General features: G+C 38.1%; 1 protein-coding gene and 1 long non-coding RNA gene across 6 annotated transcripts in view; one reads left to right on the plus strand and one right to left on the minus strand.

Moving 5' to 3' along the window:
* Positions 1–133: 133 nt before the first annotated feature.
* On the minus strand, positions 134–5,402 carry LOC135295547 (uncharacterized). 3 transcript variants are annotated; one of them, XR_010357677.1, is made up of 3 exons: positions 5,077–5,402; positions 3,657–3,749; positions 134–1,689 (listed from the first exon to the last, which is right to left on the minus strand). It is a non-coding gene; the product is annotated as an uncharacterized LOC135295547 (long non-coding RNA). The 3 variants fall into 3 exon arrangements; XR_010357676.1 differs by lacking the exon at positions 134–1,689 and adding an exon at positions 1,698–1,976; XR_010357675.1 differs by lacking the exon at positions 134–1,689 and adding an exon at positions 1,698–2,420.
* A 6,499-nt stretch (positions 5,403–11,901) lies between these two features.
* TENM4 (teneurin transmembrane protein 4) overlaps positions 11,902–24,804 on the plus strand; it is a 1,559,611-nt gene continuing 1,546,708 nt past the window's right edge. For all 3 annotated transcript variants that reach the window (XM_064409696.1, XM_064409697.1, XM_064409701.1), the window contains exon 1: positions 11,902–12,183. The gene's annotated coding sequence lies outside the window, so the exon portion shown is untranslated. The remainder of the gene's footprint in view (positions 12,184–24,804) is intronic.

Raw genomic sequence — 24,804 nt, forward strand, 5'->3', positions numbered from 1 at the left:
ACCTAATTATATCCCTGCCTTTAGGGATACAGCCATTTAGTGCAGGAATTCAATCCACCCTTGCCTTTCCCAAGAATCAATAAAAATCAGAGGAATCACCCAACCAGTTATTGATGACTACCATGAAATGGATCTCACTCTAAAGGTGCTCATTTCTGTCCCTTTAGGTACAAATAAAGCCGGGATGCCTAGTTCAAATGTGGCCATCTACATTGCAGATCTCTCTAATCAGGTTAAATGAAATCACCCTAGCTGTCACAGCAGCATTAGTTCCTGTGACTTTTGCTCTCTTTCTATTAAACAGTGAACTGGTTTTGGCTGGGGTAGAGTTAACTTTCTTCACAAGGGCTGGTATGTGACTGTTTTGGATTTGTGCTCAACACAGGGTTGATAATATAGAGATCTTTTGGCTGTTGGTGAGTGGGGCTTACACAGACCCAAGGCCTTCTCTCTTTTCCATACTGCCACACTGGTGAGGAAGTTGGGGGTACATGGGTGGCTGGGAGGAGACATAGGCAGGACAAGGGGACCCAAACTGACCAAAGGCATATTCCAAACCATATGAGATCATGCTCAGTGTATAAAGCAGGGGACAGAAGGAGGAAGAGGAAGGATATTTGGAGTGATGGCATATGTCTTCACAAATAACTCCTATTTGTGATGAGGCCCTGCTCTCCTGGAGATGCCTGAACATCTGCCTGGTCATGAGAAGCCATGAATTAAGCCTTTGTTTTCCTTTTGTGCTCGGCTTTATCTCATCCCACGTTTTCACGTTTTACCCTTCCAAATCTGTCCCTGATCCTTCTGGCAGGAGAGTGAGTGAGTGGCCTGGTGCTTGGTGGATGGCTGCAGTGAAACCATGACAAACAGCAAGGAAGATCTCCAGGACTTCATCTCCCCTAATGTATGACAGATGTTCAGCTCATATTTGATGCATTACCTCCTCCTATCAAGACTGAGTACTATGATGCACGATGTCAGGGAATTAATCCCAGAAATGAAATTAGGAATGTGATGTGCCAGAACCATGGCTCCTGCAAATATATAGGTCTGTTTAGAGTGAAAACACTTAGAGGGTTGAGAAGAAATGGTAATATTTGCCATTGAAATTTCATGCTTGTGAAAAATGTTTTATGGGGCAGGTTTCTGTTAGTTTTGTGTCCTTTTATTTTATGTATTTTTGGGAGTATTTTTTTATCCAATCATCTCAGTCAGGCAGTGGAATTTTGAGTCCTTCCCTGCATCTTCTGACGGGACTCCAAATGTTCCAGAAGCTCCTTTTCTCTCAGGAAAGAGAGAATTCAGAGCATTACAACTAAGGTCCTGATGAATGTATGGGTCATTCACATGAATGGTTGGTCAGCCAGCAAGGTGGCAGCATCCACATTTGGGGTAAGTCTAGGGCAAGTTTTAGCTCAGGCGAAAGGGTTCCCATACTCAGCAGTGTCAGTCAAGGTGGTGTGAGGTTTGCATGGAAGCTCACACAGGCAGGGTGAACACAAAGGTGCAGTCATCAGCTCAAGTAGAAAGTTCAGGAATGGTTTCCACTCAGCAGGGTGGCAAGTCCCCTGTGTGTGTCAGAAAGGATGTGGCAACACAAACAGAGCTGCCATGGAAATGTCCAGGGGTGCAGGTAACAGGCTGTAGGGAGTGCCAGATCCTGGCACTGGCATCAGAGTGTAGCAAGTCCTGTGGAAGAAGGAAATAGTGCTGCAATGCATGATATAGATGAACAATTCCCTTGCTTTCTAAGATGCTTTCAATAAACCTTATTTTCAAGGTCTTCTATAGTGAATAGTCCACCTGCATAGGCAGACATACCTGGGCTTGAAGGACACAGTCATAGAATCACAAAGATTCAAGTCTAACCTTCAGTGGAGTAGTGCCATGCCCACTAAACCATCTCAAGAAGTGCAATATCGGCTCCTTTTCTGAACACTTCCATGGGTGGTGACTTCACTGCTTCCCTGGGCAGCCTGTTCCAATGATTAATCAGACCCTCAGCTCAGCACACAGTCAGGACACTGTGCGTTCTTCTGGGAGTAAAGCAATCAAAAATGTGACTGCTAAAAATCTGAATGTAAAATATCTCCTTCTTTTTATTACAACATATCCAGGCCCAAGAAAGGCTTCTGCCTTCCCCAGTGTGGAAACATATTACTCCATGTTCCTTCTCACACTTGTAATCCAGCAAGGCAAACACAACTTTTTGGATTTATACTTCTGTCTAGGAAATTTCCTGTTTTCCCCTTCTCTCCAGTGCTTTTGGCTCAGAGAGAAACAGCAATTAGCAGTGACCCAGAATCCAGTCCTTGGAGTGCATGGCTGTATAGTTTTCTCAGCTCTGACTGGTATCCTGGGTGATAAGTTTCCACTGACTTGAGTGTAATGTGGGATTTTTACTATTTAGAGGCTGTTTTCTAGGAGAAAAATTAAAATAAACTTTGAAATTATCACATATATACTTTGTTATAAGACAAATATGAGCTGTGTCTGCATCTCCTGAAGGTAGATATTATTAAATTTCTGTGTCTGTTTGAAATATTTACTTTTTTTTTTTCTTTTAGATTATGGACTCTTACACCTCATATGTGAGACAAGATCATGTTGTCTTGTTTGATGGAAACTTGTGCTTTTTTAGCATAGCATTATAGAGTATGAATCATAGGAACATGGAATCATAGAAGCACAGAAGCCTATAAACATATAACCATAGAATCATATTAGCGCAAAATCATAGAAGCATAGGATCATATAATCATTTCCACCACTATTTCTGAAATTAGTATCTTCTGTTGTGCATAGTCTGATGACTCTTCAGCCCCTCATGTGATCAGTCTCAGATCTGATATTCAATTTCATGGGTAAATGGGGACATACAGTCTTTGTCACTTCCTCCTTCTCTAATGCTCCCTTAAGATTTAATTTTTCAGTACCTAATATATTTGTGCAGATGTACAAATATCTGTGTTTGTTGTGATTTTTAAATTCTTTGAAAAAATTTTAGATTTGATAATGGTTTAGAACAGATCAAAGATTCAAACATAATGAAGACATTACAAGTTTTGTGAAAATGTGCATGTGAATAGGAAACAGAAATTTTACAAATGTTTCCAGTACACATCTATGTGAGGGAAAGACTTCAGCATCAGCTCATATGTTATCCAACAGCAGATATCAAAATGAGCAAGAACCTCTGTAAATGACCAGCTGTATAAATTACCATCCAATCTCTAGATCTAGGTCTAGAAATTGACCACTTGTGTCTACAAGTTATGGAAAACCAGAAGTCAATAGTTCCCATTCTCATGGAAAAAGCAAAGCAAACCAAAAATATTTTTCTTTCTTGATGCCAGTTTTTAAGGATGAAAATACTGCCATTTGTGATCATTGATCTAAGAGTTTTTCTGGGATCTTCAGACCATGCTGTCAATGCTAGGAAATTTCTGGGGTTATTTTATTTCTTCTGAAACTCCCTTTGTTTTCATACTTCTGTTTCTTTTTCTTTTCTTAGACAAATACAGTGAGTTGTTGGTGCTTTTTACTGTTAGCAGAAGACCTTTACAAACCTGTCTGAGGGCAGTTTATGAAATGCCATGGAGGGAATGAATCCTGATGACATAGAGGTGAATTTGAAGTGAGTTACAAATACTTACTTGCTGGGGCATGCTTGGGTTTCTTTACAATAGTTCCCAGGAAAAGACAGGCACAGAATAGAAAGCAGAAGGATGTGTCTTTTGGCGATGCCTCTGGAAAATATGATATAGCACTGTATATTTTCCATGTAGTTTTTCAGTAAAAGTCTTGAAACTTTTACTTTGGAGAAGCAGTTTTGGTCTGAGATGCAATGTTAAGGACCTGAGACCCTCGTGATGGATTCTATGGGAAGAGCTGACATTTATTTCCTGCTGTGAAAATGGGATAGGATCCTGGCTGCTCCTTCTACCTCCTTGCCAGAAAGAAATTTTCAACATTACAATGCCTATGCTCCTACTACATAGTGTATCCAATAGCAGAAAAAAAAGTTAAAAGCAGAAGACAGCTTTTAACAACACCTTCTTAGAGGTTACAGGGGAAAAAAATCTGAGGGACAGACACTGTGACATTCTTAAGAATAAGAACCCACTTCTGTCAATGTCTCTAATTTGCTTTTCCTTCCTTTCTCCTGAGCCCTGTTTGCCAAGTAGAAACAAATAGGGACAAGTGTCTGATTTCATGAATGTGCTTGTAACTTAGAGTACTGTAAAGCTATACCTAGGGCAGCCCAGAAAGCTAATTGATCTCTGGAGTTCCTGAATGGCAAACAAGACATCCCTCGGGTCCTTTCTAAGACCAGAGCAAATCAGGAATGCACAGATTTGCTGCTTAGCAACAGGACATAAATCTCTGTGAACAGAGATATTTTATTTTCTAATAAAATTACAGGACCTAGAGATTAGCAGTACCTACTTATTCATCCTGTCCTTGTCCTGGGGCTAAAGGAACACTCCTAGTGATGCTTTACCAGCTCTGTTTGAAGAGTCTCAGCACAGTGAAGTCTCCATGTTTGCTCTCTTGACACTATCCTCAGTTTTAAAATCATAGAATCATAAATATTGGAAAAGATCACTAAGATCCTTGTGTCCCAAAGTTCTTATTCAACTCTCAGTAAATAAAAGAAAGCAAGCATTTACATAATACTATTTCTTTTTCTTTTCTTTTTTTTAAAAGTCTTTTGAATGTGATTTGGATTTCTATTTTAAGGTTAAAAGAAAGATCTGCATGTCAGAGAGTTTGAGCCACACCATGAACCACTTCTGAAGATTTTACCCCAAGCTGCCTCCCACCTGCTGTTCTGTTGCAAGGAATGGCTTTATGCTCTTTATAGTAACACTCTGACTGCCCAGTTTCCTGATCAAGGGGAACCTGAAGCCCAACCAGCTAAGAATCTTGTATAAACAGCAGGGACTGAAATGGCTCTGCCACCTTTATAGTAGCAATCATCAGTATCAGTGACCCCACAAAAGGGCATTAGTTAGGAAGAATTGTCAAACAGTTCACTACAAGTCATGTACATTTAGGCAACAAAACACTTACCATTGGCTTTCTTGGCTTGCTTTCTGAAAGAACCATGTAGTTGTTTTTCTCTGTGTTTTAGCAAAGGAGTTTCATCAGCCTGGTCCAGCCTGGCAGTTTCAGTACTAGTTCTAGCAGCACTCAGTCTTTTCTGTTTCCTTTGATTCTCCCAGTGTAATGATTTACTACATCAAACATAGTTTGAGTCCATTTTTTCCCCTCTTATATCTGTTCCTACAGCTCAGCACTCACATTTGTTCTAGTTATCTAAGCCTCTTGCCCTTCCTCTGTACTTAGCTCTGTTTCTCACCACATTATCCAATTAGCACCTCACTAACTATCCTGTGGCTGCCTCTTTCCTCTGACCCAGCACTATTTACACCAGCTCAGTTATGCTCTCTATTGATACTCCTCTCATCCATTGAAGACAATGGGAATGCTGTCTTGTTTAAACAAAAGAAAGTCCATAAAAATATTTTGCTGTATAAAGATCTAAAATGCCCAGCAATAAAATAGCATGCTGTGGGTGTCCTTTGGTACTGGGGATATTTGATGCTGTTTGAGGGCATAAATTATGTTGAATATGAAATGACCTTTTGTTTACATTGCAGTGATGCAGCCCAGTTTACAACAGTATGCCATGCTGACCCTTCAGCAATTCTCAATACATTAAATATTCTACTGCTGGTTTTTGGACTGTGGTAATAGGTTTGATGGGTTCCATATAATGAATTTCAAAGCCAGGACTTCCATATTTCTGTTCCCAGAACAAACTTTCATAAGTGTAGTTACTGCTTTTTTAAGAGAACTCTCTAGTTAAATATTTTTTGGGTTTTTTTGGTTTTTTTTGGAGATGAAAATGCCTATTAGATTAAGGAGTATGGAACAGAACTGAGAAACAAAGAGAATAAGTATGGTCAACCTTTTATTTATAGTTCAAGGCAGACGCAGATCAAGTGATTATAACCCTGTGGCATATTGAATTACTTAAAGCCTGGGGTTGTGATCTCATCCAACTTTTAGAAATTATGTTGGGTAAGGAGACTCTTCCCCATCTAAACACACACATACACCTCCAGTGAAAAGTTAGAATTGTCAGTAAAGGCAATTTCACAAAAATCTGCTTGCTTTTATGTGAATTTTTGTGGCTAGAGACAGCTGTGCTTTCTGACTTATGGATAAGGAGACAAGCATTTACTTATGTTTTCTTACTCCCACAGGTATTTGAGAGAAAGACTTTAAAATTTAATATTTGAATGATTCACATAGAAGAAAAGTTTTTTGAAAGATCAAGTACTTTGGTCGGCATTCAGATTTAATCTCCGTTTAGTAATTATTTGAAGCATGAGTAATTAGATGTTCATATTGCAGAGCACACATGACTTAGAAGCACATGTCCTTACACACCAGTGGGATCTGTGCTCCCAATCAATGGTATTTTTTGAAAGGCTTTTCTGAAAGTTTGCACACACACCAAAATTCTCCATATCATTCCTCTGTATACATTTTTCATTAAACATATAGACATATGGAATTTCAGAGCCCAATACAGTAGTGCTTCAATAGCAAAGCAGTCCAGTTTCCTTCTCAAAAGCACAGTTATAGGTTCACAGAATGATTTAAGAGACAGATGGGTGCACACGTTGCTGTTAAAGAGAATGTATGACCTAGCACCTTCTTCGTGTCTGACATTTATACCTCCAATGCCTGCCTTACTAAGGAAAACATATGCTGATGCACATGTTATCTAGGGCAAATGGGAAAAATTAGTTCTCTTGCAGCTGGTATGACAGAAACATGACTTAAAATTAGAAAGAGAAGAAATTTTTACATGGACAATTACCTTAAGACTATGGCCGACCTTCATTAAGGATCAATGGGACCTTAACTTTTGCCAGTTCTTCTTGGAGAAGACGCTGTGTCGTATGGGAAAGCTGGAGAATTATACTTCTGTGAAGCTGGTAATGCACAAGATCAGAATCAGTTCTCTGAATTGTTACCTTTTTATCTTCATGATTTGGTCTGAATTGACTTTCATCTTGACTTTGAAATGGAGACTGCAGAATAGATCATAAACATAGAGAAAAAAATTAAAGGCAATCAAGCAGTCATATCACATTGTCTCAATATCTCTTATTTTTTTAATGTTTGACTTTTGGTGCGAATTTCCATTCACAGGTCTTTGTCAGGCACTAATTTTCATAAATACAAATGTTACTGGAAACTCAAATATAGTATTAAAATCACTTATTAATAATAACTTCTATGTATAGACCACATTCAAAAAACTTTGCTCATAAAAAGAACCTGGATGACTAGATGTCACATACAAATCTTGTAAAAATGTAAGTGGAATTTGATGCTATTCTAATATCTTAGAGGGTAAATTATTAATGTTCAGCGTTTAAGAAAAAAAAAAAGTGTCTTCTGGGTAAATACACAGTCTTGCTCGAATGACATTCATATACCCTCGCTCTGAAACTACGAGGAGGAAGAAGTCAATATCTTTAGAATGTGAAATGTGGAATGCTAAAAGAAATATAGAGCCAAAACATGAGCTTTAATTTTCTAAATACTATCTATTTTATCTATAATATCTATCTATTCTCAGGCAAGAATTTTTCCATGTTGCTTTGAGACAAGTTAACAGATATCAAAAAGTCAGTAGAGTATTTAATTTAAATATGCACACTCACAGTTTATTTACATGCAATACATACATAAGTGCACATATACCTATGTGAATTATTTATATATCGATTAAATGAATGTAATACATTCACACACACACATACATGCACATACATTTATAGATACTCACTCTGATCTTCCAGACCATTTTTAATGGATAATTAATATTATGCATATATGTATCTAAACACAAAGATGCCTGAAATGGATGTACTACATAGAACAATTTTTCTCTTACTATTAAGGTATATTAAGGGATATGTGATTTCCAGGTGTTTTCCCACCTAAAGTAACTGGGCTTTGGGCTCTGTAATGGAGTTTTTGGAAATTGTTGCATCTTCACAGAACAACCATCCATGACCTAGGGAAGGAATCAGAGCTTCTTTATAAGTTTATATTTGATAAATATTGTAAAATTTGTTTGTGTAGACATTTGTTAATTTGTTGTTGAAGGATAGGGAGAAATTCCTGGCTTAGGGCTTCAATCTTTTTGAGGTATTTTTGGTTGAATATGTGTTGTTCCACTGATAGGTACAAGCTAAGCATTATGTCTGTCATTCTCAACGGAGTTAGAAAACAGTTCCTAATTTCTTGAAACTATTTTTTTTTTAATTTCTTCCCTGAATGTTATTTTCTAGAGAGTCTGTTCCCTAGGAATACACTGGCACCTTGGTAGCTGCTGGGGTATGGATCTGGGCAGTGTTCTGGTGCCTTCTGTCTGTGCATTCACAGCCTCCGGGCTCTGAGCATGTGAAAGGCTCATGTGCAGACATAATGAAGTCCTTAGGAATAGAAATGGTCACTGCTGCCTTTAATACACAATTTTTATATTAGTTTCTGAATTTGGGGAAAAAATAGATTGGGAATTTTAGGAGTCCTACAATACTTTTATATGAGCCCTTTTCCGACTTATCTACTGTTTCAAGGTGTTGTCTTATTCCGTCTTCAGCCTTTAGAAATGGTTTATTACGATACAATCTTCCAAGTTTATCTCAGTCTTCATTCTTCCAAAATAAGCCCTAAATGACTGTTAAACAACCATTTCTAGTATTTTCTTGGGTTGCTTCTGTAGACCAGCCTATACATAGGTTGACATTCAAGAGTACTAGCCACCTTTAATCCATTCTTTTTAGAGTTTATAATTTATTTAGGCACAAGTACATTTCCTAACATTGATTTAAGGATTGGTTTAGCCTGAAGTTAGAGAAAAATCAGGAGTGGATATACCGTGTTATATTGTGTCCTGTGCAAATTCCAGACCTTATTTATTAAGGAGGTTTGATAAAATATTTAAGAAGAAAAATATCATTGTATTGTAAATCAGTGGGATAGGAATAGGATAGAAAGGTGTTTGTCTTCTTAAATATTTTTAAATAAGTATAAAATTAAGATTTTCAACATTGGTGGTGGTTTTGGGCAACCTGTTTGCACTGTTTAGAAAGAGTCTGATTTCCAGGACACGTGCTGATTGTGTAAAATCATGTTGCAAAAATTTGCTTAAAATCAAGTACCTAAAGGAAATCAGTTTTGGAAAGGAAACCCAGACCAAATTATTTGGCCTTTTGATGTGTTTACTTTTTATCATCTAAAAATTATGAGGAAAAAATTTATTTCTTTTACTCATCTCACTCAATAATGTATTTGAATGGAAAGTGCAACATCCTGTGAAGAAAGAATGTAGGAAGTTACTGCTGTCATTTGTTTTAAGCATTCCTTAAGACAGCTCACTTGCATCTTTCTTGGTTTTGTTCTAAACTAGGAGAATATTTGATTATTTTCAAAAAAAGTGGCTATCTTGCAGACAAAAAAAAAAACAACAAACGTTTTCAATAGGTTTGCTCATTTTATAGAGATATTAATTCAATGGATGTTCAGACATTTTTGGAGCTTTTTTCCCCCCAAATCACTAGTACTTTATTTACTGTTTAATATGATTTTGGAGTACTGTCAAATTCTTAGAGATTTGGCAATAATCCCAGAACTCCTAGAATCGTTTCTGAACCCAAGTTAACATGCAATAAAACCAATTATCTGATTTGTCTATTTTTTATTTTTTACTTGTTTTTAAGTTGCAACAATAAAGGTATAGGAGTAACCAGAAGAACAAAGACCCATGATGTGATGAGCCTGGCACTGAGCCTGGGTGGCTGCACACTCCTGAGGAAGCATTAACTGCCCTGAGCATGGGGCCATGCTGCCAATATCCACACTAATTTAAGTCCTGCTCAGACAGGACTGGCAGCACTAGTTAGGAATGGAATTTCCTGGAGATGTCAGTCAGCTCAGAGGAAGAGCAGAACTTCCACTCTTCATGTGAATTATAGGCAGTTTGGAGGACAGAGTCATCCAAGAGCAGGTTTCATGGAGACATCATAGCAACCTTCCAGAATCTGAAGGCAGCCTGCAGGGGAGCCGAGAGAGATTCTTCACCAGGAACTACAGGGATGGGACCAAGAGTAAGGTGTAGAAATTGAAAGAGGGGAGATTTTGATTAGCCATATAGAAGAAATTTCTGTTTGGGTGGTGAGATACTGGAACAGGTTCCCCAGGGAGGCTGTAGATATCCAAAACCTATTATTTCCAAAGCTGTTTTTCAGGGATAAAATTCTGCTTCAGAAGCAAAAATTTTCATTGTCAATGTAAACCTGAACCAAGCTAATACTGAGTGATTTTATGGAGATAATAAAGATATGTATTTAGAAAAAATACATTTATGAAAAGAGATACAGGGTTTTTAATGTATTTTAAGTGTGACTCAGTTTTTTTCTCCACTATTGTGCTACAGTGTGTTTGTCTTGTATTGTTTGTTCATTAAGGTTGCTGCACAATGGATTTAAGGCTGTTTGTTCTCCCCACTCAACTGTAAATAACAATAAATAAAAAAAAAATTTCTTCTAATTAAAAAAAATATTCTCTGTAGATGTTCTGCTACTCTGGAGGCTACACACCTCCGTGAATATTTTTCATGTCCTACTGTTTATGGCCTGCAGCCACACCCCCTTTGAACACTGATTTTATCACACCTCTTGAATAAAGCAGTATGCAGTCAGTCCCAGGGAGAATAATCTCCAGAGCCATATCAGGTCTCTCAGACCCTTGTGCTGATTACTCATTATATGTTTTGAGGCTTTTCCCCCCCATCCACCCATGAAGCCAAATACCACTGTGGGACCAAGAAGTGGATCTTTCAATATTGAGAGAGTAGAGCTTGGCCAGCCAAAGGAATTTGAATCATACAGCTTTGTGGAAAAGGTGTGCAAGTTAATGTGACAGCTTAGTTTCTCAGGGGAAGGCTGGAGAACATTCCAGAAGAGTTAGCTGTCAAGTTTGTATGATCAAATTAATGTGAAAACAGTGCATTTAAAAAGACATGAAGTTGCCACGTTGGCTCGTAATGAGCTTTTTTGTTAGCAGCAGCCTGGGCTGCTTTGTATTTTGATAATTTTTTTCTGCAGAAGCAGTTTAGTTTTATTTGTAAGAAACTGGAATTGGATGCAGAATATTTGGGTTCAAATTCCACTTGTGACCTTGGACATACCTCTTTCCCATTGAAGTTAATTTTCTCCCACAAAAAGTAAAAATGTTGATATTTCTTTCATTTGTCCTATCCTACCTGACTGTGAGCTCTAGATTTCAGAGTGAGTCAGTACACCACCTTGCTTTGTGGGGCCATCTTCACAGCTGCCTAGTGTACTCCTATAACCCCTGGAACAATAGTAGTTCTCATTAGGGACTCCTCTTAAAAATGTGCTTTACCATGGTAGAGAAATCCTCTTTTGGATTATTAATTAAAGTTAAATTCAATTACTTTCAACTATGGACCATGACATTTGCAGTGGGAACGTTAAGGGCAGAGAAATTTAAATGAGCTATCTTGGAAGTTTTGTGTTTGAAGGCTGAAGATGCATTTGCCCTCTCCTCTCCCATCCCTGTATGCACTGTTTCAGATCCATTGCTTATTGACTGATAGACTTATTGGTGAATTCTACAGCAGTGATACAGCCCAGGGAGGTCAGCAGGGTGCAATTACCAGCAGAACAGGCTTGGGTGTGCTTCTGAACTACTCCTCCCTGCACAGCTCTTTCAGTATGCATATCACATCTCCCTGCTTGTAGCAGGCTGATGAGTGTGTGCAGTTAGTGCAGGCACACACATACTTCTGCGCTTTCCCTGAAAGTGGAGCATTAGCAACTGCAGTCAAAACGCACCGTTGCTTCTTCAGTTCTGATCCGAGCAGCAACTGTCTAAATCTGTCTGGAGGAGCTGGGAGACAGCACTGGAGGCAAGTTTGAAAAGGACCTAGTGACACCCTGCTGTCACATCTGGTTTCGTGGACCTACTTATTAGTAGTCCATTTAAAATCACTTTCCTAGTCCCATCTGTAGTGCACCTTCTTGAGAAGTGGCTGGCTGGCAAGGAAGGAACACACTGCTGAAGGTATGTTGCAATCCTCTTTACCTTACGTCTTGTGCTGAATGTTTTTGTCTATGCATCTCACTTGCAGACATTCCTGGTATATGCAGTTTTGCACTGAGAGCTGATGGAGAAGGGCTTTAACAAATCATAGCATTAGGAATAAACAGACAGGTAATCTGTTTCGGTTCCCCCCCACACCCCTTCAATTAGCCATGTTAATTGTTAAGGGGCAAATTTAAATATCTGGAATAAACTTTCTGAAAGGATGACAACTCTGACAGCATGTAGCATCACAAGCAAATAGACTGCTGTTGTTTCTATCAGGGGAAAATGTCCATTCATTGGTTGTTTAACTGTGGACATGGAACATTGCTTTCAAAAGGATGTGTTTATTAAATATGGGCAGTGTATGCACTGCCAGCTGAAATTTGCATACATGTTTTGAAATTTAAAAAAGACTCTAACTTTCAAAATGCTCTGGACTGCAGCACACTTCTTTAGAAAACAGAAGTGAGCCAGGCTTTTCATTTCACTTAAATTTTTTTACTGGCATATATTCATCTGGTAAAAAGTCTTTGCCAAATACAAGAAGTTTGCTGTTATTTCATTTCCATAAATGTAACAGCTGTGAAGAGCATGAATATTCATAGTGTTTAGATTTTTTTATCCAAAGATTTTTATGATAATTCTGTTTTCAAAGGGCATGGGATTTTAGATCAAAGAATTATGCAGGTTGAGATATTGTGATAAGCCATATATAAGGGTTTCCTTAAAGAAACCCCATTATAGATAAGCATATACTGCAGTACACAGCTGACTGTACCAGTTATTTACTCGCAGCCAACTTGATCTGTTGCTGTTACTTGTGGATTCTTTTGCTAACAGGTCATAAGCAGTCAAAATGAAGTACAGTTCAGATGCTGGTCTCTAATGGGATGGTGTTTCCCTGATGCTATACAGCTTTAAAACATATCCAAGACATTGTTAATTTTATGATGCTAAAGTTTTAACTTGGTGTATCCTGCATTTTCACTCTACTGAAAACATTTTGAGATGTTTCTAAGGTCAGAGAAGCCCACTACTGTGTATTTTAAAGATGTAAAGTGATTTGAGTAATCTTTCCTTAAGAAAATTCTCCTGTTTGTAGTTTATCAAAATTGTATGAGCAGCAGAGATGGTCCTCCCCTGCAGGGAGAAGTAGAATGGTCTTGAAACTACAGAGGCAGCATATGTTCATGTGTGTCTAGAGATAATTCATCTACAAAAGTTAAATAATCCTAGCTGCCTCTAGATCTTAGTGACTTCTCTGTTACTAAAAATATTCTATTAATGGGTCATACTGCAGATTTCTGTGACTTCACAGTGAAGAAAACAACTAGACAGGAATTGTGTTATATAAAGCCATCTCAGAAACCCTCTTAAGGCATGTTGTAATTATTTCTTTAAAAATCCTCCCAGTACTTGGGAAGTGCCGGGAGCTGTGGGGTACCTGCCTCTCAAAAGTGTGACAAGTGGAGCTATCCATGCGTGCTCAAAGTGAATTTAACATTCCTAATGTCTGGGGGCACCTCTTTGGCAGTCTGTCCTCACTCAGGCTGGACTGCGCTGCTCACCACTGGCAAGGTCAGCCTGGCTGGAGAGCTGTGCCTCCCAGCTGCTCCAGTCCTCAGCCTGAGCTGAGCTGTCACTTAGCGTCTCCTCCTCAGGGGACGGGGAAAACTATTTGTCCCTTTCATCTGTCATTTTTAATGACAGCTGAATCAGTCTGGGGCTTAGGTGGAAAGTTTCTGTTCATCCCCTCGAATCCACCCACCTCCACACAGCAGATATGCAGGGACTGCAGATATGAAATGCATTTAGGTACGTATGAGAAAAAGAACAATTGAATGGGTCAGAACCTGTTTCCAGGGAGAGGAAATCAGACTCCTCTCCTGAAATCAGTGGGAAATTGTTTACATGAACAGAAGTTGTTTACAGAGGTGCAAGCAGGTGCAAAATCTCACTTTCCCTTGGTGCTGTTTGAATTTCTGTGACCTGAGGACCTGGCTCTGTTCCTTTAAAGTTTGGCTTTATTCCAGGAAAAGTAGTCAAAACGGGGAATTTGTCTTTTCACTCACTAGGAAAAAAAACCTGTCTGTATATGGTGAAAACAACAGACATCTGAGAACAAATACCTTTTTCTTTTCCCCTCACCAAAGCCTAGTAGAAAAACAAAACAAAACAAAACAAACAAACCCAACATACAGAAATATCCAATGAAAAACATCCTCCCAAACACCCCTGTTTAATTCCCTTTAAAACATATAAGGTCTCCTCTTCTGCTTTAATGTGCATCAGGCTCATTCCTGACCTCCGCCACTGTGCTGGAGGCTGCGAGAGTTAATTCACGTTGACCCCTTGGCTGCCTCACCCGTGCTCTTCTTCAAAGCAGATTTGTTGATCATATCAAATGCAGCCGCTGATGCGTTTCTCTTCTGCCTTGCGAGTCAGAGCCGGCAGCCGGAGCCTGGGATGCGTTTGGTTAAGTTACAGTCTCTCAGCCCCAGCAGTGCGATTCCCAAGCCGACCAGCCCCCTAGTGTTTTGAGGAATTTGATGCAAAGAGGTCTCTGCAGCTGTTGCTTGCCTTTAGCAGACGTAAAGAGGAGGATTTGCAACAGCTCGCAAAAGCTTAATGAATTTATTGCAATCTAGAGTGATTGGTAAAGCCATACAGCTTCCAGATCTTCTGTCTGGAAAAAGAGCTGGGTTTTGTCTACTTTTAGAGCCCCAAAACCTCTAGGATTGCCACTGCTGTGTGGCTGTGAGTCTGTCAGATGCTGCTGACACACAAACTGCTGCAGAGTTGTTATAGAAGACAGTCAGTTGCTTACACACTGTAACTGGGATTTCTGAGAGCATCCTGTATCACACTCACATGCTGCAGCACTGGAGTACTGCACAGCTTCCTCAGCTCTCCCATGTATGATAGCTGAAAATGAAGATGAAGGGGAGGGAATGCTATGAAGATTCAATATTGCAGCAAACTGGGATCCAGATGGCAAACCTTTTTACAGCAATATGGTGGATTAACTTTAAAAACTCCCATGGCTACTACTCTCCTGCCTAATTTGTCTTTCCTTAATGCCATTTTAGTGTGATGATTTTGCAGGGTAATTCCACAAAAGTGTGTGGTTTCAGGTATAGTCTTCTATCAGCAGAACTTTCTTACCTCTCTATTAACCCCTTCAGAGCTAATTAACAGATTGCATGATCAGTAGAAACAATTTGAGCTATATATGGAAAAAATGCATTCACAGTACAGGACGAAAAGTATGAAACCAAGGTGATTTGCACATAAAGGTTTGGAGGGAGAAAAGGTTTTCACTTTTCTGGGCTTGATTCAGAAATAATTTTTGATAGTGCAGCTGCAATAATGGTTGAATTTCTTCACAGGGAAGATGTAACCTTCAGGTTGGTATTGTACCCATGCCAACATTTTTGAAGCTATATGTCGGGTAGTTTTGTTTCTCCCTGTAACTTACAGATCCAGCTTACTGTTTTCTTGTAAGCTACCACTGGTGTTTGAATATGTTCTTCATGAAATCACAGCAAGGATCATCATCTCTGTCCACATCTTCTTCAAAAAGCTGGTTGGTGAGACACCCAGTGGTGACAGTGAGCACGTGTGAGCTGGACAGTGGGACCTCCTGGGTGCCTTCCGGCAAGTTATCCTTTAGCAGAAATCTTGTCAGAAAGTCACTCTCAGACAAGACGATGCTTAAGATTCCTTCCCTTTACTCTGCAATTCTGTCACTACCTGATGCAGATTGAGCGTAAATTATTACAAAGAAACATTATTTAAATGCAGTGTCTCCAGAACACCTCTTGATAATTTTGGTCTAGATTATGCCACGATGGAAGTGGGTTTATTTGTGCACATATGGGAATGAACAGCAAATTTTACTCCAATTCTGTATCTCACATGATAGGTATATTCAAAACCTGATTAAATGGGAATTAAAAATCCACATCCAGGTCTCACACTGACACAGTTCATCTGCAATCACTGCCATCCCTGCCCCAACTGATGTCTAAATTCATTATAAGTCTCCCTACATAGCCCGAAACCTCCTTTGAGCTACTTTTATGACAGCACAATTTATAACCAGAAGCCAAAAATTACATTCAATTCCAGATTAATCACAGAAATAAACTTCTGTCTATTAAGTCATATATTTTTTTAGGCTCTACAGATGATATTGACCAACTTACTGTTAACTAAAATAGGAGCTTAGTTTTCTATCACCTGATAATTTGTCACTGGTTTACTGAGCAATTTCTTCTTTGTCTCCTGTGACCTGGACTATCAACCCTTGCAAACCAATAATTAACTGTTGTGGATCTTCCTAGGGGTAAGGAGGAACAATTCACTACAATGCAACAGTGGGTTTTTGCCATAAAGTTACTAAACAGAGCTATGGCAAAGTGAATAATGCAGGAGGAGATTTGCTTTCAGGAAGGTTACTAACAAACATTTCCACTAGCTGGACATTTGGACTTGGCCAGAGAGTGGTGTTTACATTATTTTGGTGATATAGAAAGCAGTTAGGGAAAAAATTATGAGATTCTCTCATAAGACTCTGGAGAAATTCATTATCTAATTTTAAAAAATGAATTAAATAAATAACAAGAAAATGTAAAACTAATCCAGTTTCAGGTGCATGTGTTAGTTAAGACATAAATTTAAAAGACCTACTATAAAATGTTGGTAAGTTTTATTTTGCAAGAGAAATAGTGCTGCAGTTTCTGTAAATCCTGGGATAAAAATTAATTTATAAGTGCTTTTGATTAAATATTTTAACTCACTATTTATAAATAAAACTATAGTGCTTACTAATTTTCTCTTTCATAAACCCCAAATTCTGATATCTCTTAAAGGCGATGGAAGATATAGCTGGGCTTATTAAAGATGAATAAAGCTCTATTTTTTTTTTTTTCACTGCACTAGATTTTTTTCCAAACAAAATCTCTTATCTCAGAAAGCCATCAAGTTCTCACAAGGAACATAAATCACAGCAGAATAGGCAGCCTCCTGCTTCATTCACTAAGCTCCATATGCTTATCTACCTCGTGTTTCTGGATCCCAGGATCCTAAAATGCTTCAGTCAACATTCCTTCTGAATTGTGATACGTCATGTTAATCAGCCTCTACAGTGTCCCAAAAATGTATGTAAATTAGACTTTTGATGAAGCAGAATATTTTGACAGGATTTTTTGCAGAAATCACGCACACAAGCATACTCACACAGAGAACCTTTTTAGAGAGGGGGACATTTTTGGACCCATTTTTTTTTCTGGAGTACTCTGTGACCAGCATGCTGGTGCTGCTTGTGAACAGGAACGCGTATGTGGCAGTATGCCAGCTCCCATAGCAGGAAGCAAATCAAGTTTAAGTCCACTCTTGGCAAGAAAAACTGCACCAAGGAGAAAGAAACAGAGCAGTTTCCTCTTCCTTTGTCCTCCTTTGCCCCCACTCCCTTTTTGGCGCTTGGTTTGCTCTCTGGGTTGTTTGCTGTCAGTGGTAATATCAGCATTTTTAGTGTTATTCTAAGATAACATTGTCCTTTTATAGTAATGATTTAACTTGCTCTGTACTTCCAGAATAATCAGAACTCAAAAATCAAAATAATTTCTTTGAATTTAAATAAATTTAAATAAAGTTTAATTAAATTTGCTGACTTTAATAGTGCTTACAAATTACCTAGATCCACTGAATATATGGAAAGCCATACTGAGGCTTGTTCAGATAAGTCTTGTAAGTATTAGCACTGCCTGGCTGCAAATCTCTCAATTTTTATTCTCTTCTGACCTTCTTTGTTATGATTTTATGTTCCACCTTGTCCTTCAGGCCTGTATTCAGACTGCTTACAAGTCTGAATACGTCTGTCTCATCTGTCCCTCTCACTGAAGTGTTGAGGCTGAGTGAGCAAATAAAGAACGATGCAGGCAGTGCTTTCTGTCTCCTTTGGGCAGCCCTCAGTCTGCAGCCGTGCAAGCAGGGACCTCCAGCTGCCTGTACTGCTGGGGCCCTGATATGTTCTGAGGTGCCCCCATGAATCCACTCCATCTTCTACATCTCAGTTCAAATGGGAGGCAAACTATTGCTGTGACTCTATTCTTGCACACTTAGGGTATTTTTTGACATAGAAGCATGGAATACAGAATCATAGAACGGTGTGGGTTGGAAAGGACCAGAAAAATAACCTGCCCATGGGCAAGGTTGACACCCCTTTGGTCAGGTTACTCAGGCCCCACCTTGAACGTTTCCAGGGATGGGGTGTGTATCTCACCATGAAGTGGCATACACCTGAAAAATTGCCAGACCTCACCAAGAAAGCATGGGACTATGTCTACTTATCTTTCCCAGTGATGTTGTAGTGTAATAACCCTGTTGCTCTAGTTTCTTTACAGAGTTTTTCCCTTTCTAAAAGTTGCTGTGCTTTCATGAGGCTTATATAGGCTACCTCTTTGGCACTTTTTGCACAGTTGGGGCTTAAAAAACTCCTGTAGTAATTATACAGTGCATGCTTATGCATCCTGTATCTTACATGGCAATGCACTGTTTATCATACATATTGTGCACCAACTAAAAGATTCACAGAATGTGCTGAGATGGAGGGGACACACAAGGATCCAACCCAAGCTGAGTTCCAGCTCTTAGCCCATGCACAGGACATCCCCAAGAGTCACACCATGTACCTGAGAACATGATACTTTATTTCTATATATAGATACCACAAAACAGTGTATGTCCAATACTTACACTGTGCACGAGTTAATATAAACAAAAAAAAAATTGCAATCATATATGCAATTAATATTTCACAAAACACACAATACCCACAGAGAAAGGTCAGTGATTTGACATATAGGGCAAATCCAACAGAGTTTGGCATATCAGCTTAAAGCATCCCATAGCTGCAAAAACATACAGGTTGGTTGCTGCTTTTTTAAAAAGGTAAAAGAGCTTATAAGTATGTGCAATTTTATGGCTAAATATAAACAGAAGAATGCTTCAATAATCATAAATACAGCTGTAGAGTCAAATTCTCCTAATGATGCAATAGCCATATATATAGATACAGATATATATTCTATTTCACAGTTTGACGTTCTTAATTCTCAACACCCAAGTCTTAGTTTCCTGCCAATTTTATAATTTTTCCTGTTGTCAATTACTTTCTAAAATAATTTTGAATGAGGTGGAATTAAGTTTAAATTTTAAAAAATTAAAAACAGGTGCTGCGCCTATACCAGCTGCCATTTCCCTTTCTTTGTGCCTTGTATCTCTGCTGCTTTCTGGAACAAGCTGTTTGATCCTGTCTCTTGCTGCTAATTTTGCACTGTCTGCTGTTGGAAGCTGGGGGAGGGGACAAAGTCGATGAATATTAGAACAGTGAGAGAGTTGAGGATGTTAAAAATCAGAGAAGCTTTGCAAACTGGGTAGAAATAGGGTAGTATTACTCTTTGCAAGCTGAGTAGAAATGAAGCTGTATCACTTGTGAGAGCTTTAATAGCAGCCACACAATCACTGGCTTAAATGTGTTTTGGTTTTGGGTGCTTTTAATGGCAATAATTAGGTAATCAATATTGTTTCAGAATGGAAAAATATCCTGCTTAACAACAGAATAACATTGATTAACTAAGCTAAGACCATTTTAAGGAACATTAAGTAATCAAGACTGTTTCCATGATGATATGCCAAAGTGAGAGAAAATCAAGCAACTCTAGTATTGGATGAAACTGGGACTGCATTTGCACTGTTGCTGAGGAGACAACGGCTGCTGCATTTGCCTGTGCAGTATTGTAGTACAAAGTCTGAGGGAGGCATTGGGTTCATTTCAGTGAACTTGGATCTTATCCAATATATAAACTGGATGTTTTCTGAAGATAGAGATTTCATGCCACTCTTTTCATTACCCTTTTACACTTGTTAATTCAAACTGATATGTTTAATTTGAATATCTCAAATAATTGATAATTATGTGTAACTTTCATTTTGAAATTTACTGAGATCCCTTAGGAACTTTTCAGGAGATGCCATTCTTAATAATCAGAGAAAATTAATGATGGGGTGGGAGATTTTGCAAAGAAATCCTGTCCACTGGTGGCACAAGTAGGAGTAAGGTCCAAAAGTCCTGGGTGGTAATTTGCTGCTATATCTACTCAGGTATCTTGAACTTCTTAAATTAAGCATCCAGATTAATCCAGAATTAACTCAACTTTCATATATTCAAGTAACTACAGCTACAGCTGCAGCTTTTCAGACACTGCAAAGAAAGTTGTATGTAGATTTAGTCCAGATTTAGTCATTATGATCAGGATTTACTGAGAGCAATATTTCTCAGATATATGATGCTGATTCCTTTTTTGTGCGATATTGCAGGAAATGACACTGCACTGCTTTTACTAAATCTGGGGGTGGCACAAAGAATAAGGCCAGACTGAACTGGGCTCTGAGCAACCTGATTTGACTGAAGATGTCCCTGCTCATTGCAGGGGTGTTGACCTTTAAAGGTCCCTTTCAATCCAAACTGTTCTATGATTCTGTGATTCCATAATTCTATTATTTGACCTATAAATGAATTTGCAAGAGTGGAAGGCAGTGAGCATTTGATAAAGACTATAAAATCTTCAAGGACTGATCCAGGGTGCCAAAAATAACAATGGTGCTCAGAAATAACTAAAAAGTGTAAGTGGTGAGCTGCTGGTTGTTGAGAATTCTTGAATCTACTTGAAACAGAGTAGGGATACCATTAAGCTCTTTTCTAGGAATAAGAACAGTCAACATCCCTTCTCCCAAGGGTTAACTGAGCACACACTCTGTGTTTCATGATACATGAGCATGTCCTTAAAGCATTCACTCCTGGAGTCAGGTCATTACGTATGAATCACAAGTTTCAATAGGGAAAAATTCTTGCAAGATTCAGAGTATTGAGGGCAAGCTTGAAGATATGATCCTTTATATTATGAAAATTCCAAATTAAAAAAAAAAAATCAGTTTTAAAATCTTCTTCAGAAGTGACAGCCAGTCAAAAAACAGAGTTTTCATTCAGAATTGGTCTTGTAATAATCAAGCAAAATAGTGTACACACTTTTTAATGTTCAGGTTTAACCTCATCATAAGTAAAGCAGAAATGTTGGACAGGTGAGAATTCTTATTATTTTTGAGGGTATCAGGAATGTTGTTGCCCTAAAGCTGAATTTGAAAATCATTTTCTATAGAGTGGATCAGACTGTACTTTCGTGGCAGTCAAATTTAGTCAAGAGGTGTGACTCAGATTTTATCCATTCAGGCTTTGTATTAGTCTATGAAATGAAATATACCATTATTGCATTACAGCAATTACAGCCTGGAGAGGACTGAAGGAGAGAAGCTCTGCTTCTACGTATAGAAAAATGGAGCAGACACAATTTGGGTCTCAGTTTTCAAACTCTGATGCAGATGATTCTCACAATGGTTTTGTTTTCTATCTTATATCATGCTGTTGTATATAATTATGTAGGAGGCCATCTTTCTACCTGGTATCTTCTTAGTCAGCTGGTGTTTTGCATGGGCTGATAGTATGCAGAGTTTCACATTCACAAAGTGGGTAATCTCTGCAGATGATTACAGGAAGTGGTTCAGGTGGATAGATCTGACTGGTAGGATAACATGTAAGGTGTTTTGGCCTGTACATCTTCTCACACTTTGTCTTGATAGCCAATTGTCTGAAGCCAATTTAATGTATGCAGTAGTCAAAAGATTTGACTTGATCTTTCCTATCAGAGTTCTTCTGACAGGTGCTACACTCATCTTCCTTCTTTTGTAGATCAGGATACATGAATTTATTGAAAATGGCTTTCTGATCCATAGTTCTGCACTAGTGGATTCATTCACCAGAAGATCAAAAGCAAATAAGGCCTGGAATACACTTTACTTTTTGCTGACATGCAAATTTAATTTATTTTGAGTAAGCACTAGAAAACAGGCCTTATTATCCAAGTAGAAATGTTCAATACTATCTTTCTGACACTGTCTGATCACCTTGAGAACATTAAATAGGTCTCATTAGGACTATCATTGGATCTTGTAAAATTCTCAGTGATTTGTGAATGCTACATTTATCCACAGAATTACTTTACTTTGATCATACTCGTAAGTTCTGCAACAATCATAAGGGCAACAGACAGGAAACAATATCCTTGTCCAGGGCAGGTAAACCTAGGCAGATATCATTGTGCATTCATGACAAGACAGACTGTGTTCACATTGAGGAGTATAAAAAGGGAAAAATAGGGATCTGTTTTTAAAAATTGCTCTGGTAAATAATGGAAGGGATGGTTCCAAGAGACTTTGTAGAGCAAAAAATCTGCGCATTGTTTTCATTCAGTGCAGAAATTCATGCCCCTGGTGGGGACATTGATTTTCAAAGTACAGGGTGCTATTAATGGTAACAGTCTCCATATTTCTAGATGCAATGTCAGCAATGATTTGTGCTAAATTAGAACTGAATAAGCAATTGTAATTTGTTTTAATGAAAATGAATATATATAATCTACAGCAATTTTTGCCTTTTCAAGTTTTTAACTTACGTTTCTATTCTGATTGCATCTCTTTTACAAGTGACATTTTAAATTTATTTGCCTTCTAGAGTGAAGATTTTTCTATTGTCTGAGTTTTGTTTCTCTAATAGGTGCATATGACACATGATCTACTCTCTCCCTTGTGGTCTGTATGATAAGTTAATTGGATTGATCTCATTGCTTTTTACACAATTTTGCATATTTTCTAGTCCATCAGTGACTAAGTGGTTCTTTTCTGAATCTTTTCTAAGGGTAGAAGCCTTCCTTTTCCTTCTTCTAAAGGCCTGTTGTCAGTGGTGTTCCCCAGGGATGAATAATAGGTCCATTATTATCAAACTATTTCAGTGCTGCCCAGCAAGAGATCAAGGAGTAATGGTCAAAAATTAAAACACAAGAAGTTCCACCTCAGTATGAGCAGGAACTTCATTACATTAAGGGGAGCAGAGCACTGAAAAGGATTGCCCAGGAAGGCCATGGATTCTCCCTCTCCAGAGACATTCGAAACTCACGTGGGCGTGTTCCTGTTTAATCTGCTGTAGGTGACCATACCATGGCAGTGAAGTTGGACTGGATGATTTCCAGAAGTCCCTTCCAATCCTAACAATCCTGTGATTCTACGATAAGTATGTGATTCTGTACTAGTATTTTTAACATATGGAGAGCAGAACTGACCAGACTCACAGAGGGGATTACAACTTCCACGAACATGTTCTGATGGGTTTTTTTATCATGAAGGATATTTCCATGCTTATAATCCTAGTATAATATTAACCCTTTTGATTGCAAAGTTGTACTGAGAAGCTGCTCTCAGTTTATCACACATTGTCATCTGAAGACTGTTTCAGAATCACAGCTTTCAAGGCAGAATCTGCCACTGAACTACCATGGTCTGTATCATTGCCACTGGTTTATGGATTAAGATTTGAAACACATATGGTCTGTTTAAAGCCTACAGAGATGACCTTTCCTCCTTCTTTATTTACTGCTCCCTAGGCATTTGATCATCAGCAAAATCTATGTCACCTTTCGGTGTGGTTTTGTTTAGTATTTATCTATTCCTAATCCACTAATGAAAAGATTAAGACATGCAGAGCCAAAAAGAACTCAAAACCATCAGTAAGTTTCGACTTGAAACACAGCTGATTGGCACCGATTCAGATGTGGCATTGTGTTCTGAATCTTACTATTTAACTACTTCTTAATTAATTTATTATGTGAATGTTAAATTGTTCAAGCTTTATCTTTCAAGATGTCATATGTCCCAATTCAAGTGCATTACAGAAATCTGTTGCAGCAACATCATTATTTTCATTATACAAAGTTATAAACAGCAAAATGTTGCCAACATACTAAAATTTTCTATAAATGTAGAATAAACATCAACATTGTTGCATTCTTTTATTTCTTATTAGTTTTATATTAGCCATTCCATGATTTGGTCTGGGATGTTGTTGTATCTACAGATTTATAGCTTTCCATACAAAAGAAAAAAGCCCAGTTTCTTACATATTTTTAAAGCATGTCTATATTCTGGAACATCTCCAGATCTCCAGAATATATTGGAAAATGAGCATTTGTGATCCACAGAATTTTTTCTGTGTCGGATCTGAGTATTACCTGGATCTGCTTATCTTAGAATCCTCATTTTCAGTAACTGTTGCTAAATATTGGTATTAGTTATGGTTGTATTCAGTAGTGTTTTTCTTACTTTACATTTTATAACTGCATTATTAACTCCCCTTGCTGATATATAACTATTTACTGACAAAAATGTCTGTCCTCTTTTATTGTTAGTAATTATTCTATTTCATCCTCCTAGAAATTTATCAAAGTGCATTGTTATATGAGACCTGGAAGGAACTGGTGTTTCAAATTTTGAATGAAGTAATGTCTGTTTCTTGACAGCCAACATTGTACCTTTTGTGGTGATACCAACTACAACAGAAACAAAGATTTTGTCTCTGATAGCATCAGTTATAATTTCTAAGAAAGATGACTTTTCTTAAGTAGTGAAATATAGTCTGATCCTTCCATA

Source organism: Passer domesticus, chromosome 2 (assembly GCF_036417665.1).
Source record: "Passer domesticus isolate bPasDom1 chromosome 2, bPasDom1.hap1, whole genome shotgun sequence".
Lineage (NCBI taxonomy): Eukaryota > Metazoa > Chordata > Aves > Passeriformes > Passeridae > Passer > Passer domesticus.